This window comes from Scyliorhinus torazame, chromosome 5, assembly GCF_047496885.1.
Source record: "Scyliorhinus torazame isolate Kashiwa2021f chromosome 5, sScyTor2.1, whole genome shotgun sequence".
Taxonomy (NCBI): Eukaryota; Metazoa; Chordata; class Chondrichthyes; order Carcharhiniformes; family Scyliorhinidae; genus Scyliorhinus; species Scyliorhinus torazame.
The window spans coordinates 32,653,551-32,674,160 of NC_092711.1; positions in this window are offsets into that span (position 1 = coordinate 32,653,551).

Here is a 20,610-nt window from a genome sequence, read left to right on the forward strand (position 1 = left end):
TATCAGATTTGACAGGACCATCCACAGCCTGGTGTCAGGCTCCAGGCCGTGCTGAAGGAGGCGACACCGTTCTGTAACCAGCTCCGTGTTATATCAGATTTGACAGGACCATCCACAGCCTGGTGTCAGGCTCCAGGCCGTGCTGAAGGAGGCGACACCGTTCTGTAACCAGCTCCTTGTTATATCAGATTTGACAGGACCATCCACAGCCTGGTGTCAGGTTCCAGGCCGTGCTGAAGGAGGCGACACCGTTCTGTAACCAGCTCCTTGTTATATCAGATTTGACAGGTCCATCCACAGCCTGGTGTCAGGCTCCAGGCCGTGCTGAAGGAGGCGACACCGTTCTGTAACCAGCTCCTTGTTGTATCAGTTTGACAGGACAATTCACAGCCTGGTGTCAGGCTCCAGGCCGTGCTGAAGGAGGCGACACCGTTCTGTAACCAGCTCCTTGTTATATCAGATTTGACAGGACCATCCACAGCCTGGCGTCAGGCTCCAGGCCGTGCTGAAGGAGGCGACAACGTTCTGTAACCAACTCCTTGTTATATCAGATTTGACAGGACCATCAACAGCCTGGTGTCAGGCTCCAGGCCGTGCTGAAGGAGGCGACACCGTTCTGTAACCAGCACCTTGTTATATCAGATTTGACAGGACCATCCACAGCCTAGTGTCAGGCTCCAGGCCGTGCTGAAGGAGGCGACACCGTTCTGTAACCAGCTCCGTGTTATATCAGTTTTGACAGGACCATCCACAGCCTGTTGTCAGGCTCCAAACCGTGCTGAAGGAGGCGACACCGTTCTGTAACCAGCTCCGTGTTATATCAGTTTTGACAGGACCATCCACAGCCTGTTGTCAGGCTCCAGACCGTGCTGAAGGAGGCGACACCGTTCTGTAACCAGCTCCTTGTTGTATCAGATTTGACAGGACCATCCACAGCCTGGTGTCAGGTTCCAGGCCGTGCTGAGGGAGGCGACACCGTTCTGTAATCAGCACCTTGTTATATCAGATTTGACAGGACCATCCACAGCCTGGTGTCAGGCTCCAGGCCGTGCTGAAGGAGACGACACCGTTCTGTAACCGGCACCTTGTTATATCAGATTTGACAGGACCATCCACAGCCTGGTGTCAGGCTCCAGGCCGTGCTGAAGGAGGCGACACCGTTCTGTTACCGGCACCTTGTTATATCAGATTTGACAGGACCATCCACAGCCTGGTGTCAGGTTCCAGGCCGTGCTGAAGGAGGCGACACCGTTCTGTAATCAGCACCTTGTTATATCAGATTTGACAGGAACATCCACAGCCTGGTGTCAGGTTCCAGGCCATGCTGAAGGAGGCGACACCGTTCTGTAATCAGCACCTTGTTATATCAGATTTGACAGGACCATCCACAGCCTGGTGTCAGGCTCCAGGCCGTGCTGAAGGAGGCGACACCGTTCTGTAACCGGCACCTTGTTATATCAGATTTTACAGGACCATCCACAGCCTGGTGTCAGGCTCCAGGCCGTGCTGAAGGAGGTGACACCGTTCTGTAACCAGCACCTTGTTATATCAGATTTGACAGGACCATCCACAGCCTGGTGTCAGGCTCCAGGCCGTGCTGAAGGAGGCGACACCGTTCTGTAACCAGCTCCGTGTTATATCAGATTTGACAGGACCATCCACAGCCTGGTGTCAGGCTCCAGGCCGTGCTGAAGGAGGCGACACCGTTCTGTAACCAGCTCCTTGTTATATCAGATTTGACAGGACCATCCACAGCCTGGTGTCAGGTTCCAGGCCGTGCTGAAGGAGGCGACACCGTTCTGTAACCAGCTCCTTGTTATATCAGATTTGACAGGTCCATCCACAGCCTGGTGTCAGGCTCCAGGCCGTGCTGAAGGAGGCGACACCGTTCTGTAACCAGCTCCTTGTTGTATCAGTTTGACAGGACAATTCACAGCCTGGTGTCAGGCTCCAGGCCGTGCTGAAGGAGGCGACACCGTTCTGTAACCAGCTCCTTGTTAGATTAGATTTGACAGGTCCATCCACAGCCTGGTGTCAGGCTCCAGGCCGTGCTGAAGGAGGCGAAACCGTTCTGTAACCGGCACCTTGTTATATCAGATTTGACAGGGCCATCCACAGCCTGGTGTCAGGCTCCAGGCCGTGCTGAAGGAGGCGACACCGTTCTGTAACCAACTCCTTTTTATATCAGATTTGACAGTACCATCCACAGCCTGGTGTCAGGCTCCAGACCGTGCTGAAGGAGGTGACACCGTTCTGTAACCAGCACCTTGTTCTCTCAGATTTGACAGGACCATCCACAGTCTGGTGTCAGGCTCCAGGCCGTGCTGAAGGAGGCGACACCGTTCTGTAACCAACTCCTTTTTATATCAGATTTGACAGGACCATCCACAGCCTGGTGTCAGGCTCCAGACCGTGCTGAAGGAGGTGACACCGTTCTGTAACCAGCACCTTGTTCTCAGAGATTTGACAGGACCATCCACAGCCTGGTGTCAGGCTCCAGGCCGTGCTGAAGGAGGTGACACCGTTCTGTAACCAGCTCCTTGTTATATCTGATTGGACAGGACCATCCACAGCTTTGTGTCAGGCTCCAGGCCGTGCTGAAGGAGGCGACACCGTTCTGTAACCAGCACCTTGTTATAACAGATTTGACAGGACCATCCACAGCCTGGTGTCAGGCTCCAGGCCGTGCTGAAGGAGACGACACCGTTCTGTAACCAGCTCCTTGTTATATCCGATTTGACAGGACCATCCACAGCCTGGTGTCAGGCTCCAGGCCGTGCTGAAGTAAGCGACACCGTTCTGTAACCAGCTCCTTGAAAGATCAGATTTGATAGGACCATCCACATCCTGGTGTCAGGCTCCAGGCCGTGCTGAAGTAAGCGACACCGTTCTGTAACCAGCTCCTTGTTATATCCGATTTGACAGGACCATCCACATCCTGGTGTCAGGCTCCAGGCCGTGCTGAAGGAGGCGACACGGTTCTGTAACTAGCTCCTACTTATATCAGATTTGACAGGACCATCCACAGCCTGGTGTCAGGCTCCAGGCCGTGTTGAAGGAGGCGACACCATTCTGTAACCAGCTCCTTGTTAAATCAGATTTGACAGGACGATCCACAGCCTGGTGTCCGGCTCCAGGCCGTGCTGAAGGAGGCGACGCCGTTCTGTAACCAGCTCCTTGTTATATCAGATTTGACAGGACCATCCACAGCCTGGCGTCAGGCTCCAGGCCGTGCTGAAGGAGGCGACACCGTTCTGTAACCAACTCCTTGTTATATCAGATTTGACAGGACCATCAACAGCCTGGTGTCAGGCTCCAGGCCGTGCTGAAGGAGGCGACACCGTTCTGTAACCAGCACCTTGTTATATCAGATTTGACAGGACCATCGACAGCCTGGTGTCAGGCTCCAGGCCGTGCTGAAGGAGGCGACACCGTTCTGTAACCAGCTCCGTGTTATATCAGTTTTGACAGGACCATCCACAGCCAGTTGTCAGGCTCCAGACCGTGCTGAAGGAGGCGACACCGTTCTGTAACCAGCTCCTTGTTATATCCGATTTAACAGGACCATCCACATCCTGGTGTCAGGCTCCAGGCCATGCTGAAGGAGGCGACACCGTTCTGTAACCAGCTCCTAGTTATATCAGATTTGACAGGACCATCCACAGCCTGGTGTCAGGCTCCAGGCCGTGTTGAAGGAGGCGACACCATTCTGTAACCAGCTCCTTGTTATATCAGATTTGACAGGACCATCCACAGCCTGGTGTCAGGCTCCAGGCCGTGCTGAAGGAGGCGATGCCGTTCTGTAACCAGCTCCTTGTTATATCAGATTTGACAGGACCATCCACAGCCTGGCGTCAGGCTCCAGGCCGTGCTGAAGGAGGCGACAACGTTCTGTAACCAACTCCTTGTTATATCAGATTTGACAGGACCATCAACAGCCTGGTGTCAGGCTCCAGGCCGTGCTGAAGGAGGCGACACCGTTCTGTAACCAGCACCTTGTTATATCAGATTTGACAGGACCATCCACAGCCTAGTGTCAGGCTCCAGGCCGTGCTGAAGGAGGCGACACCGTTCTGTAACCAGCTCCGTGTTATATCAGTTTTGACAGGACCATCCACAGCCTGTTGTCAGGCTCCAAACCGTGCTGAAGGAGGCGACACCGTTCTGTAACCAGCTCCGTGTTATATCAGTTTTGACAGGACCATCCACAGCCTGTTGTCAGGCTCCAGACCGTGCTGAAGGAGGCGACACCGTTCTGTAACCAGCTCCTTGTTGTATCAGATTTGACAGGACCATCCACAGCCTGGTGTCAGGTTCCAGGCCGTGCTGAGGGAGGCGACACCGTTCTGTAATCAGCACCTTGTTATATCAGATTTGACAGGACCATCCACAGCCTGGTGTCAGGCTCCAGGCCGTGCTGAAGGAGACGACACCGTTCTGTAACCGGCACCTTGTTATAACAGATTTGACAGGACCATCCACAGCCTGGTGTCAGGCTCCAGGCCGTGCTGAAGGAGGCGACACCGTTCTGTTACCGGCACCTTGTTATATCAGATTTGACAGGACCATCCACAGCCTGGTGTCAGGTTCCAGGCCGTGCTGAAGGAGGCGACACCGTTCTGTAATCAGCACCTTGTTATATCAGATTTGACAGGAACATCCACAGCCTGGTGTCAGGTTCCAGGCCATGCTGAAGGAGGCGACACCGTTCTGTAATCAGCACCTTGTTATATCAGATTTGACAGGACCATCCACAGCCTGGTGTCAGGCTCCAGGCCGTGCTGAAGGAGGCGACACCGTTCTGTAACCGGCACCTTGTTATATCAGATTTTACAGGACCATCCACAGCCTGGTGTCAGGCTCCAGGCCGTGCTGAAGGAGGTGACACCGTTCTGTAACCAGCACCTTGTTATATCAGATTTGACAGGACCATCCACAGCCTGGTGTCAGGCTCCAGGCCGTGCTGAAGGAGGCGACACCGTTCTGTAACCAGCTCCGTGTTATATCAGATTTGACAGGACCATCCACAGCCTGGTGTCAGGCTCCAGGCCGTGCTGAAGGAGGCGACACCGTTCTGTAACCAGCTCCTTGTTATATCAGATTTGACAGGACCATCCACAGCCTGGTGTCAGGTTCCAGGCCGTGCTGAAGGAGGCGACACCGTTCTGTAACCAGCTCCTTGTTATATCAGATTTGACAGGTCCATCCACAGCCTGGTGTCAGGCTCCAGGCCGTGCTGAAGGAGGCGACACCGTTCTGTAACCAGCTCCTTGTTGTATCAGTTTGACAGGACAATTCACAGCCTGGTGTCAGGCTCCAGGCCGTGCTGAAGGAGGCGACACCGTTCTGTAACCAGCTCCTTGTTAGATTAGATTTGACAGGTCCATCCACAGCCTGGTGTCAGGCTCCAGGCCGTGCTGAAGGAGGCGAAACCGTTCTGTAACCGGCACCTTGTTATATCAGATTTGACAGGGCCATCCACAGCCTGGTGTCAGGCTCCAGGCCGTGCTGAAGGAGGCGACACCGTTCTGTAACCAACTCCTTTTTATATCAGATTTGACAGGACCATCCACAGCCTGGTGTCAGGCTCCAGGCCGTGTTGAAGGAGGCGACACCATTCTGTAACCAGCTCCTTGTTAAATCAGATTTGACAGGACGATCCACAGCCTGGTGTCCGGCTCCAGGCCGTGCTGAAGGAGGCGACGCCGTTCTGTAACCAGCTCCTTGTTATATCAGATTTGACAGGACCATCCACAGCCTGGCGTCAGGCTCCAGGCCGTGCTGAAGGAGGCGACACCGTTCTGTAACCAACTCCTTGTTATATCAGATTTGACAGGACCATCAACAGCCTGGTGTCAGGCTCCAGGCCGTGCTGAAGGAGGCGACACCGTTCTGTAACCAGCACCTTGTTATATCAGATTTGACAGGACCATCGACAGCCTGGTGTCAGGCTCCAGGCCGTGCTGAAGGAGGCGACACCGTTCTGTAACCAGCTCCGTGTTATATCAGTTTTGACAGGACCATCCACAGCCAGTTGTCAGGCTCCAGACCGTGCTGAAGGAGGCGACACCGTTCTGTAACCAGCTCCTTGTTATATCCGATTTAACAGGACCATCCACATCCTGGTGTCAGGCTCCAGGCCATGCTGAAGGAGGCGACACCGTTCTGTAACCAGCTCCTAGTTATATCAGATTTGACAGGACCATCCACAGCCTGGTGTCAGGCTCCAGGCCGTGTTGAAGGAGGCGACACCATTCTGTAACCAGCTCCTTGTTATATCAGATTTGACAGGACCATCCACAGCCTGGTGTCAGGCTCCAGGCCGTGCTGAAGGAGGCGATGCCGTTCTGTAACCAGCTCCTTGTTATATCAGATTTGACAGGACCATCCACAGCCTGGCGTCAGGCTCCAGGCCGTGCTGAAGGAGGCGACAACGTTCTGTAACCAACTCCTTGTTATATCAGATTTGACAGGACCATCAACAGCCTGGTGTCAGGCTCCAGGCCGTGCTGAAGGAGGCGACACCGTTCTGTAACCAGCACCTTGTTATATCAGATTTGACAGGACCATCCACAGCCTAGTGTCAGGCTCCAGGCCGTGCTGAAGGAGGCGACACCGTTCTGTAACCAGCTCCGTGTTATATCAGTTTTGACAGGACCATCCACAGCCTGTTGTCAGGCTCCAAACCGTGCTGAAGGAGGCGACACCGTTCTGTAACCAGCTCCGTGTTATATCAGTTTTGACAGGACCATCCACAGCCTGTTGTCAGGCTCCAGACCGTGCTGAAGGAGGCGACACCGTTCTGTAACCAGCTCCTTGTTGTATCAGATTTGACAGGACCATCCACAGCCTGGTGTCAGGTTCCAGGCCGTGCTGAGGGAGGCGACACCGTTCTGTAATCAGCACCTTGTTATATCAGATTTGACAGGACCATCCACAGCCTGGTGTCAGGCTCCAGGCCGTGCTGAAGGAGACGACACCGTTCTGTAACCGGCACCTTGTTATAACAGATTTGACAGGACCATCCACAGCCTGGTGTCAGGCTCCAGGCCGTGCTGAAGGAGGCGACACCGTTCTGTTACCGGCACCTTGTTATATCAGATTTGACAGGACCATCCACAGCCTGGTGTCAGGTTCCAGGCCGTGCTGAAGGAGGCGACACCGTTCTGTAATCAGCACCTTGTTATATCAGATTTGACAGGAACATCCACAGCCTGGTGTCAGGTTCCAGGCCATGCTGAAGGAGGCGACACCGTTCTGTAATCAGCACCTTGTTATATCAGATTTGACAGGACCATCCACAGCCTGGTGTCAGGCTCCAGGCCGTGCTGAAGGAGGCGACACCGTTCTGTAACCGGCACCTTGTTATATCAGATTTTACAGGACCATCCACAGCCTGGTGTCAGGCTCCAGGCCGTGCTGAAGGAGGTGACACCGTTCTGTAACCAGCACCTTGTTATATCAGATTTGACAGGACCATCCACAGCCTGGTGTCAGGCTCCAGGCCGTGCTGAAGGAGGCGACACCGTTCTGTAACCAGCTCCGTGTTATATCAGATTTGACAGGACCATCCACAGCCTGGTGTCAGGCTCCAGGCCGTGCTGAAGGAGGCGACACCGTTCTGTAACCAGCTCCTTGTTATATCAGATTTGACAGGACCATCCACAGCCTGGTGTCAGGTTCCAGGCCGTGCTGAAGGAGGCGACACCGTTCTGTAACCAGCTCCTTGTTATATCAGATTTGACAGGTCCATCCACAGCCTGGTGTCAGGCTCCAGGCCGTGCTGAAGGAGGCGACACCGTTCTGTAACCAGCTCCTTGTTGTATCAGTTTGACAGGACAATTCACAGCCTGGTGTCAGGCTCCAGGCCGTGCTGAAGGAGGCGACACCGTTCTGTAACCAGCTCCTTGTTAGATTAGATTTGACAGGTCCATCCACAGCCTGGTGTCAGGCTCCAGGCCGTGCTGAAGGAGGCGAAACCGTTCTGTAACCGGCACCTTGTTATATCAGATTTGACAGGGCCATCCACAGCCTGGTGTCAGGCTCCAGGCCGTGCTGAAGGAGGCGACACCGTTCTGTAACCAACTCCTTTTTATATCAGATTTGACAGTACCATCCACAGCCTGGTGTCAGGCTCCAGACCGTGCTGAAGGAGGTGACACCGTTCTGTAACCAGCACCTTGTTCTCTCAGATTTGACAGGACCATCCACAGTCTGGTGTCAGGCTCCAGGCCGTGCTGAAGGAGGCGACACCGTTCTGTAACCAACTCCTTTTTATATCAGATTTGACAGGACCATCCACAGCCTGGTGTCAGGCTCCAGACCGTGCTGAAGGAGGTGACACCGTTCTGTAACCAGCACCTTGTTCTCAGAGATTTGACAGGACCATCCACAGCCTGGTGTCAGGCTCCAGGCCGTGCTGAAGGAGGTGACACCGTTCTGTAACCAGCTCCTTGTTATATCTGATTGGACAGGACCATCCACAGCTTTGTGTCAGGCTCCAGGCCGTGCTGAAGGAGGCGACACCGGTCTGTAACCAGCACCTTGTTATAACAGATTTGACAGGTCCATCCACAGCCTGGTGTCAGGCTCCAGGCCGTGCTGAAGGAGGTGACACCGTTCTATTAACAGCTCCTTGTTATATCAGATTTGACAGGCCCATCCACAGCCTGGTGTCAGCCTCCAGGCCGTGCTGAAGGAGGCGACACCGTTCTGTAACCAGCTCCTTGTTATATCAGATTTGACAGGACCATCCACAGCCTGGTGTCAGGCTCCAGGCCGTGCTAGAGGAGACGACACCTTTCTGTAACCAGCACCTTGTTATATCAGATTTGACAGGACCATCCACAGCCTGGTGTCAGGCTCCAGGCCGTGCTGAAGGAGGCGACACCGTTCTGTAACCGGCACCTTGTTATATCAGATTTGACAGGACCATCCACAGCCTGGTGTCAGGCTCCAGGCCGTGCTGAAGGAGGTGACACCGTTCTGTAACCAGCTCCTTGCTGTCTCAGATTTGACAGGACCATCCACAGCCTGGTGTCAGGCTCCAGGCCGTGCTGAAGGAGGCGACACCGTTCTGTAACCGGCACCTTGTTATATCAGATTTGACAGGACCATCCACAGCCTGGTGTCAGGCTCCAGGCCGTGCTGAAGGAGGTGACACCGTTCTGTAACCAGCACCTTGTTATATCAGATTTGACAGGACCATCCACAGCCTGGTGTCAGGCTCCATGCCGTGCTGAAGGAGGTGACACCGTTCTGTAACCAGCTCCTTGTTCTATCAGATTTGACAGGACCATCCACAGCCTGGTGTCAGGCTCCAGGACGTGCTGAAGGAGGTGACACCGTTCTGTAACCAGCACCTTGTTATATCAGATATGACAGGACCATCCACAGCCTGGTGTCAGGCTCCAGGCCGTGCTGAAGGAGGCGACACCGTTCTGTAACCAGCTCCGTGTTATATCAGATTTGACAGGACCATCCACAGCCTGGTGTCAGGCTCCAGGCCGTGCTGAAGGAGGCGACACCGTTCTGGAACCAGCTCCTTGTTAAAGCAGATTTGACAGGACCATCCACAGCCTGGTGTCAGGCTCCAGGCCGTGCTGGAGGAGGCGACACCGTTCTGTAATCAGCACCTTGTTATATCAGATTTGACAGGACCATCCACAGCCTGGTGTCAGGCTCCAGGCCGCGCTGAAGGAGGCCACACCGTTCTGTAACCGGCACCTTGTTATATCAGATTTGACAGGACCATCCACAGCCTGGTGTCAGGTTCCAGGCCGTGCTGAAGGAGGCGACACCGTTCTGTTACCAGCTCCTTGTTATATCAGATTTGACAGGACCATCCACAGTCTGGTGTCAGGCTCCAGGTCGTGCTGAAGGAGGCGACACCGTTCTGTAACCAACTCCTTTTTATATCAGATTTGACAGGACCATCCACAGCCTGGTGTCAGGCTCCAGACCGTGCTGAAGGAGGTGACACCGTTCTGTAACCAGCACCTTGTTCTCAGAGATTTGACAGGACCATCCACAGCCTGGTGTCAGGCTCCAGGCCGTGCTGAAGGAGGTGACACCGTTCTGTAACCAGCTCCTTGTTATATCTGATTGGACAGGACCATCCACAGCTTTGTGTCAGGCTCCAGGCCGTGCTGAAGGAGGCGACACCGTTCTGTAACCAGCTCCTTGTTGTATCAGATTTGACAGGCCCATCCACAGCCTGGTGTCAGGCTCCAGGCCGTGCTGAAGGAGGTGACACCGTTCTATTAACAGCTCCTTGTTATATCAGATTTGACAGGCCCATCCACAGCCTGGTGTCAGCCTCCAGGCCGTGCTGAAGGAGGCGACACCGTTCTGTAACCAGCTCCTTGTTATATCAGATTTGACAGGACCATCCACAGCCTGGTGTCAGGCTCCAGGCCGTGCTAGAGGAGACGACACCTTTCTGTAACCAGCACCTTGTTATATCAGATTTGACAGGACCATCCACAGCCTGGTGTCAGGCTCCAGGCCGTGCTGAAGGAGGCGACACCGTTCTGTAACCGGCACCTTGTTATATCAGATTTGACAGGACCATCCACAGCCTGGTGTCAGGCTCCAGGCCGTGCTGAAGGAGGTGACACCGTTCTGTAACCAGCTCCTTGCTGTCTCAGATTTGACAGGACCATCCACAGCCTGGTGTCAGGCTCCAGGCCGTGCTTAAGGAGGCGGCACCGTTCTGTAACCGGCACCTTGTTATATCAGATTTGACAGGACCATCCACAGCCTGGTGTCAGGCTCCAGGCCGTGCTGAAGGAGGTGACACCGTTCTGTAACCAGCACCTTGTTATATCAGATTTGACAGGACCATCCACAGCCTGGTGTCAGGCTCCAGGCCGTGCTGAAGGAGGCGACACCGTTCTGTAACCAACTCCTTTTTATATCAGATTTGACAGGACCATCCACAGCCTGGTGTCAGGCTCCAGACCGTGCTGAAGGAGGTGACACCGTTCTGTAACCAGCACCTTGTTCTCTCAGATTTGACAGGACCATCCACAGTCTGGTGTCAGGCTCCAGGCCGTGCTGAAGGAGGCGACACCGTTCTGTAACCAACTCCTTTTTATATCAGATTTGACAGGACCATCCACAGCCTGGTGTCAGGCTCCAGACCGTGCTGAAGGAGGTGACACCGTTCTGTAACCAGCACCTTGTTCTCAGAGATTTGACAGGACCATCCACAGCCTGGTGTCAGGCTCCAGGCCGTGCTGAAGGAGGTGACACCGTTCTGTAACCAGCTCCTTGTTATATCTGATTGGACAGGACCATCCACAGCTTTGTGTCAGGCTCCAGGCCGTGCTGAAGGAGGCGACACCGTTCTGTAACCAGCTCCTTGTTGTATCAGATTTGACAGGCCCATCCACAGCCTGGTGTCAGGCTCCAGGCCGTGCTGAAGGAGGTGACACCGTTCTATTAACAGCTCCTTGTTATATCAGATTTGACAGGCCCATCCACAGCCTGGTGTCAGCCTCCAGGCCGTGCTGAAGGAGGCGACACCGTTCTGCAACCAGCTCCTTGTTATATCAGATTTGACAGGACCATCCACAGCCTGGTGTCAGGCTCCAGGCCGTGCTAGAGGAGACGACACCTTTCTGTAACCAGCACCTTGTTATATCAGATTTGACAGGACCATCCACAGCCTGGTGTCAGGCTCCAGGCCGTGCTGAAGGAGGCGACACCGTTCTGTAACCGGCACCTTGTTATATCAGATTTGACAGGACCATCCACAGCCTGGTGTCAGGCTCCAGGCCGTGCTGAAGGAGGTGACACCGTTCTGTAACCAGCTCCTTGCTGTCTCAGATTTGACAGGACCATCCACAGCCTGGTGTCAGGCTCCAGGCCGTGCTGAAGGAGGCGACACCGTTCTGTAACCGGCACCTTGTTATATCAGATTTGACAGGACCATCTACAGCCTGGTGTCAGGCTCCAGGCCGTGCTGAAGGAGGTGACACCGTTCTGTAACCAGCACCTTGTTATATCAGATTTGACAGGACCATCCACAGCCTGGTGTCAGGCTCCAGGCCGTGCTGAAGGAGGTGACACCGTTCTGTAACCAGCTCCTTGTTCTATCAGATTTGACAGGACCATCCACAGCCTGGTGTCAGGCTCCAGGACGTGCTGAAGGAGGTGACACCGTTCTGTAACCAGCACCTTGTTATATCAGATATGACAGGACCATCCACAGCCTGGTGTCAGGCTCCAGGCCGTGCTGAAGGAGGCGACACCGTTCTGTAACCAGCTCCGTGTTATATCAGATTTGATTGGACCATCCACAGCCTGGTGTCAGGCTCCAGGCCGTGCTGAAGGAGGCGACACCGTTCTGGAACCAGCTCCTTGTTAAAGCAGATTTGACAGGACCATCCACAGCCTGGTGTCAGGCTCCAGGCCGTGCTGGAGGAGGCGACACCGTTCTGTAATCAGCACCTTGTTATATCAGATTTGACAGGACCATCCACAGCCTGGTGTCAGGCTCCAGGCCGCGCTGAAGGAGGCCACACCGTTCTGCAACCGGCACCTTGTTATATCAGATTTGACAGGACCATCCACAGCCTGGTGTCAGGTTCCAGGCCGTGCTGAAGGAGGCGACACCGTTCTGTAACCAGCTCCTTGTTATATCAGATTTGACAGGACCATCCACAGCCTGGTGTCAGGCTCCAGGCCGTGCTGAAGGAGGCGACACCGTTCTGTAACCAGCTCCTTGTTGTATCAGTTTGACAGGACCATTCACAGCCTGGTGTCAGGCTCCAGGCCGTGCTGAAGGAGGCGACACCGTTCTGTAACCAGCTCCTTGTTACATTAGATTTGACAGGACCATCCACAGCCTGGTGTCAGGCTCCAGGCCGTGCTGAAGGAGGCGACACCGTTCTGTAACCAGCTCCTTGTTGTATCAGTTTGACAGGACCATTCACAGCCTGGTGTCAGGCTCCAGGCCGTGCTGAAGGAGGCGACACCGTTCTGTAACCAGCTCCTTGGTATATCAGATTTGACAGGAACATCCACAGCCTGGTGTCAGGCTCCAGGCCGTGCTGAAGGAGGCGACACCGTTCTGTAACCAGCTCCTTGTTGTATCAGTTTGACAGGACCATCCACAGCCTGGTGTCAGGATCCAGGCCGTGCTGAAGGAGGTGACACCGTTCTGTAACCAGCACCGTTTTATATCAGATTTGACAGGGCCATCCACAGCCTGGTGTCAGGCTCCAGGCCGTGCTGAAGGAGGTGACACCGTTCTGTAACCAGCTCCTTGTTCTATCAGATTTGACAGGTCCATCCACAGCCTGGTGTCAGGCTCCAGGACGTGCTGAAGGAGGTGACACCGTTCTGTAACCAGCACCTTGTTATATCAGATATGACAGGACCATCCACAGCCTGGTGTCAGGCTCCAGGCCGTGCTGAAGGAGGCGATACCGTTCTGTAACCAGCTCCGTGTTATATCAGATTTGACAGGACCGTCCACAGCCTGGTGTCAGGCTCCAGGCCGTGCTGAAGGAGGCGACACCGTTCTGGAACCAGCTCCTTGTTAAAGCAGATTTGACAGGACCATCCACAGCCTGGTGTCAGGCTCCAGGCCGTGCTGGAGGAGGCGACACCGTTCTGTAACCAGCTCCTTGTTATATCAGATTTGACAGGACCATCCACAGCCTGGTGTCAGGCTCCAGGCCGTGCTGAAGGAGGCGACACCGTTCTGTAACCAGCTCCTTGTTGTATCAGTTTGACAGGACCATTCACAGCCTGGTGTCAGGCTCCAGGCCGTGCTGAAGGAGGCGACACCGTTCTGTAACCAGCTCCTTGTTACATTAGATTTGACAGGACCATCCACAGCCTGGTGTCAGGCTCCAGGCCGTGCTGAAGGAGGCGACACCGTTCTGTAACCAGCTCCTTGTTGTATCAGTTTGACAGGACCATTCACAGCCTGGTGTCAGGCTCCAGGCCGTGCTGAAGGAGGCGACACCGTTCTGTAACCAGCTCCTTGGTATATCAGATTTGACAGGACCATCCACAGCCTGGTGTCAGGCTCCAGGCCGTGCTGAAGGAGGCGACACCGTTCTGTAACCAGCTCCTTGTTGTATCAGTTTGACAGGACCATCCACAGCCTGGTGTCAGGATCCAGGCCGTGCTGAAGGAGGTGACACCGTTCTGTAACCAGCACCGTTTTATATCAGATTTGACAGGGCCATCCACAGCCTGGTGTCAGGCTCCAGGCCGTGCTGAAGGAGGTGACACCGTTCTGTAACCAGCTCCTTGTTCTATCAGATTTGACAGGACCATCCACAGCCTGGTGTCAGGCTCCAGGACGTGCTGAAGGAGGTGACACCGTTCTGTAACCAGCACCTTGTTATATCAGATATGACAGGACCATCCACAGCCTGGTGTCAGGCTCCAGGCCGTGCTGAAGGAGGCGATACCGTTCTGTAACCAGCTCCGTGTTATATCAGATTTGACAGGACCGTCCACAGCCTGGTGTCAGGCTCCAGGCCGTGCTGAAGGAGGCGACACCGTTCTGGAACCAGCTCCTTGTTAAAGCAGATTTGACAGGACCATCCACAGCCTGGTGTCAGGCTCCAGGCCGTGCTGGAGGAGGCGACACCGTTCTGTAATCAGCACCTTGTTATATCAGATTTGACAGGACCATCCACAGCCTGGTATCAGGCTCCAGGCCGCGCTGAAGGAGGCCACACCGTTCTGTAACCGGCACTTTGTTATATCAGATTTGACAGGACCATCCACAGCCTGGTGTCAGGCTCCAGGCCGTGCTGAAGGAGGTGACACCGTTCTGTAACCAGCACCGTTTTATATCAGATTTGACAGGACCATCCACAGCCTGGTGTCAGGCTCCAGGCCGTGCTTCACTCACCTTCCAATAACATAACCTGCAGAAACCCATCCTCATCATCTCCACTAACTTCCCAATAACACAACCTGCAGAAACCCATTCTCAGTATCTCCACTCACTTCCCAATAACACAACCTTCAGAAACCCATCCTTCACTCACCTCCCAGTAACACAACCTGCAGAAACCCATCCTCAGCATCTTCACTCAACTTCGAATAACACAACCGGCAGAAACCCATCCTCAGCATTTCCACTCGCCTTCCAATAACACAACCTGCAGAAACCCATCCTCAGCATCTTCATTCACCTACCAATAACACAACCTGCAGAAACCTATCCTCAGCATCTCTACTAACTTCCCAATAACACAACCTGCAGAAACACATCCTCAGCATCTCCACTCACCTCCCAATAACAGAACCTGCAGAAACCCATCCTCAGCATCTTTACTCACCTCCCAATAACAGAACCTCCAGAAACCCATCCTCAGCATCTCCACTCACCTCCCAGTAACACAACCTGCAGAAACCCAATCTCAGAATCTTCACTCACCTCCCAATAACACAACCTGCAGAAACACATCCTCAGCATCTCCACTCACCTCCCCATAACACAACCTGCAGAAACCCATCTTCAGCATCTCCACTAACCTCCACATAACACAACCTGCAGAAACCCATCTTCAGCATCTCCACTCACCTCCCCATAACACAACCTGCAGAAACCCACCCTCAGCTTCTTCAATCAACTTCCAATAACACAACCTGCAGAAACCCATCCTCAGCATCTCCACTCACCTCCCAATAACACAACCTGCAGAAACCCATCCTCAGAATCTCACTAACCTCCCAAGAACACAACCTGCATAAACCCATCCTCAGCATCTCCACTCACCTCCCAATAACACAACATGCAGAAAGCCATCCTCAGCATCTCTACTAACCTCCCAATAACACAACCTGCAGAAACCCACCCTCAGCATCTTCACTCTACTTCCAATAACACAACCTGCAGAAACCCATCCTCAGCATCTCCACTCACCTTCCAATAACAGAACCTGCAGAAACCCATCTTCGACATCTTCACTAACCTTCCAATAACACAACCTGCAGAAACACATCCTCAGCACCTTCACTCACCTCCCAATAACACAACCTACAGAAACCCATCCTCAGCATTTCCACTCACCTCCCAATAACACAACCTGCAGAAACACAATCTCAGAATCTTCACTCACCTCCCAATAACACAACCTGCAGAAACCCATCCTCAGCATCTTCACTAAACTTCCAATAACACAACCTGCAGAATCCCATCCTCAGTATCTCCACTCACCTCCCAATAACACAACCTGCAGAAACCCATCCTCAGCATCTTCACTAACCTTCCAATAACACAACCTGCAGAATCCCACCCTCAGCATCTTCACTTACCTCTCAATAACACAACCTGCAGAAACCCATCCTCAGCATCTTCACTAACCTTCAAATAACACAACCTGCAGAATCCCATCCTCAGTATCTCCACTCACCTCCCAATAACACAACCTGCAGAAACCCATCCTCAGCATCTTCACTAACCTTCCAATAACAGAACCTGCAGAATCCCACCCTCAGCATCATCACTTACCTCTCAATAACACAACCTGCAGAAACCCATCCTCAGCATCTCCACTAACTTCCCAATAACACAACCTGCCGAAACCCATCCTCAGCATCTCCACTAACCTTCCAATAATACAACCTGCAGAAACCCATCCTCAGCAACTTCACTAACCTCCCAAAAACACAACCTGCAGAAACCCATTCTCAGCATCTCCACTCACCTCCCAATAACACAACCTGCAGGAAATCAGCCTCAGCATCTCCACTCACCTTCCAATGACATAACCTGCAGGAAACCATCCTCAGTATCTTCACTCACGTTCCAATAACATAACCTGCAGAAACCCATCCTCAGTATCTCCACTTACCTCCCAATAATACAGCCCCCAGAAACCCATCCTCAGCATCATCACTCATCTTCCAATAACACAAACTGTAGAAACCCATCCTCAGCATCTCCACTAAACTTCCAATAACACAACCTGCAGAATCCCATCCTCAGCATCTTCACTAACCTTCCAAGAACACAACCTTCAGAATCTCATCCTCAGCATCTCCACTAACCTCCCAATAACACAACCTGCAGAAACCCATTCTCAGCATCTCCACTCACCTACCAATAACACATCCTGCAGAAACCCATCCTCAGCATCTCCACTCACCTCCCAATAACACAACCTGCAGAAACCCATCCTCAGCATCTCCACTCACCTCCCAATAAGACAACCTGCAGGATACCAACCTCAGAATCTTCACTCACCTCCCAATAACACAATCTGCAGAAACTCATCCTCAGCATCTTCACTCACCTCCCAATAACACAACCTTCAGAAACCCATCCTCAGCATCTCCACTCACCGCCCAATAACACAACCTGCAGAAACACATCCTCAGCAATTCCACTCACCTCCCAATAACACAACCTGCATAAACCCATCCTCATTATCTCCACTCACCTCCCAATAACACAACCTGCAGGAACCCATCCTCAGCATCTTCCCTAACCTTCCAATAACACAACCTGCAGAATCCCACCCTCAACATCTTCACTCAACTTCCAATAACACAACCTGCAGAAACCCATCCTCAGCATCTCCACTCACCTCCCAATAACACAGCCTGCAGAAACCCATCCTCAGCATCTCCACTAACTTCCCAATAACACAACCTGCAGAAACCCATCCTCAACATCTCCACTAACTTCCCAATAACACAACCTGCAGAAACCCATCCTCAGCATCTCCACTCACCTTCCAATAACATAACCTGCAGAAACCCATCCTCAGCATCTCCACTAACGTCCCAATAACACAACCTGCAGAAACCCATCCTCAGCATCCCCACTAACTTCCCATTAACACAACCTGCAGAAACCCATCCTCAACATCTCCACTCACCTCCCAATAACACAACCTGCATAAACCCATCCTCATTATCTCCACTCACCTCCCAATAACACAACCTGCAGAAACTCATCCTCAGCATCTCCACTCACCTCCCAATAACACAATCTGCATAAACCCATCCTCAGCATCTCCACTAACTTCCCAATAACACCACCTGCAGAAACCCATCCTCATCATCTCCACTAACATCCCAATAACACAACCTGCAGAAACCCATCCTCAGCATCTCCACTCACCTTCCAATAACATAACCTGCAGAAACCCATCCTCAGCATCTCCACTAACTTCCCAATAACACAACCTTCAGAAACCCATCCTCAGCATCCCCACTAACTTCCCATTAACACAACCTGCAGAAACCCATCCTCAACATCTCCACTCACCTCCCAATAACACAACCTGCATAAACCCATCCTCAGTATCTCCACTCACCTCCCAATAACACAACCTGCAGAAACTCATCCTCAGCATCTCCACTCACCTTCCCATAACACAACCTGCAGAAACCCATCTTCAGCATCTCCACTAACCTCCACATAACACAACCTGCAGAAACCCATCTTCAGCATCTCCACTCACCTCCCCATAACACAACCTGCAGAAACCCACCCTCAGCATCTTCACTCAACTTCCAATAACACAACCTGCAGAAACCCATACTCAGCATCTCCACTCACCTCCCAATAACACAACCTGCAGAAACCCATCCTCAGAATCTCACTAACCTCCCAAGAACACAACCTGCGTAAACCCATCCTCAGCATCTCCACTCACCTCCCAATAACACAACATGCAGAAACCCATCCTCAGCATCTCTACTAACCTCCCAATAACACAACCTGCAGAAACCCACCCTCAGCATCTTCACTCTACTTCCAATAACACAACCTGCAGAAACCCATCCTCAGCATCTCCACTCACCTTCCAATAACAGAACCTGCAGAAACCCATCTTCGACATCTTCACTAACCTTCCAATAACACAACCTGCAGATACACATACTCAGCTCCTTCACTCACCTCCCAATAACACAACCTGCAGAAACCCATCCTCAGCATTTCCACTCACCTCCCAATAACACAACCTGCAGAAACCCAATCTCAGAATCTTCACTCACCTCCCAATAACACAACCTGCAGAAACCCATCCTCAGCATCTTCACTAAACTTCCAATAACACAACCTGCAGAATCCCATCCTCAGTATCTCCACTCACCTCCCAATAACACAACCTGCAGAAACCCATCCTCAGCATCTTCACTAACCTTCCAATAACACAACCTGCAGAATCCCACCCTCAGCATCTTCACTTACCTCTCAATAACACAACCTGCAGAAACCCATCCTCAGCATCTTCACTAACCTTCCAATAACACAACCTGCAGAATCCCATCCTCAGTATCTCCACTCACCTCCCAATAACACAACCTGCAGAAACCCATCCTCAGCATCTTCACTAACCTTCCAATAACACATCCTGCAGAATCCCACCCTCAGCATCTTCACTTACCTCTCAATAACACAACCTGCAGAAACCCATCCTCAGCATCTCCACTAACTTCCCAATAACACAACCTGCCGAAACCCATCCTCAGCATCTCCACTAACCTTCCAATAATACAACCTGCAGAAACCCATCCTCAGCAACTTCACTAACCTCCCAAAAACACAACCTGCAGAAACCCATTCTCAGCATCTCCACTCACCTCCCAATAACACAACCTGCAGAAACCCATCCTCAGAATCTCCACTCACCTCCCAAAAACACAACCTGCAGAAACCCATTCTCAGCATCTCCACTCACCTCCCAATAACACAACCTGCAGGAAATCAGCCTCAGCATCTCCACTCACCTTCCAATGACATAACCTGCAGGAAACCATCCTCAGTATCTTCACTCACGTTCCAATAACATAACCTGCAGAAACCCATCCTCAGTATCTCCACTTACCTCCCAATAATACAGCCCCCAGAAACCCATCCTCAGCATCATCACTCATCTTCCAATAACACAAACTGTAGAAACCCATCCTCAGCATCTCCACTAAACTTCCAATAACACAACCTGCAGAATCCCATCCTCAGCATCTTCACTAACCTTCCAAGAACACAACCTTCAGAATCTAATCCTCAGCATCTCCACTAACCTCCCAATAACACAACCTGCAGAAACCCATTCTCAGCATCTCCACTCACCTACCAATAACACATCCTGCAGAAACCCATCCTCAGCATCTCCACTCACCTCCCAATAACACAACCTGCAGAAACCCATCCTCAGCATCTCCACTCACCTCCCAATAAGACAACCTGCAGGATACCAACCTCAGAATCTTCACTCACCTCCCAATAACACAATCTGCAGAAACTCATCCTCAGCATCTTCACTCACCTCCCAATAACACAACCTTCAGAAACCCATCCTCAGCATCTCCACTCACCGCCCAATAACACAACCTGCAGAAACACATCCTCAGCAATTCCACTCACCTCCCAATAACACAACCTGCATAAACCCATCCTCATTATCTCCACTCACCTCCCAATAACACAACCTGCAGGAACCCATCCTCAGCATCTTCCCTAACCTTCCAATAACACAACCTGCAGAATCCCACCCTCAACATCTTCACTCAACTTCCAATAACACAACCTGCAGAAACCCATCCTCAGCATCTCCACTCACCTCCCAATAACACAGCCTGCAGAAACCCATCCTCAGCATCTCCACTAACTTC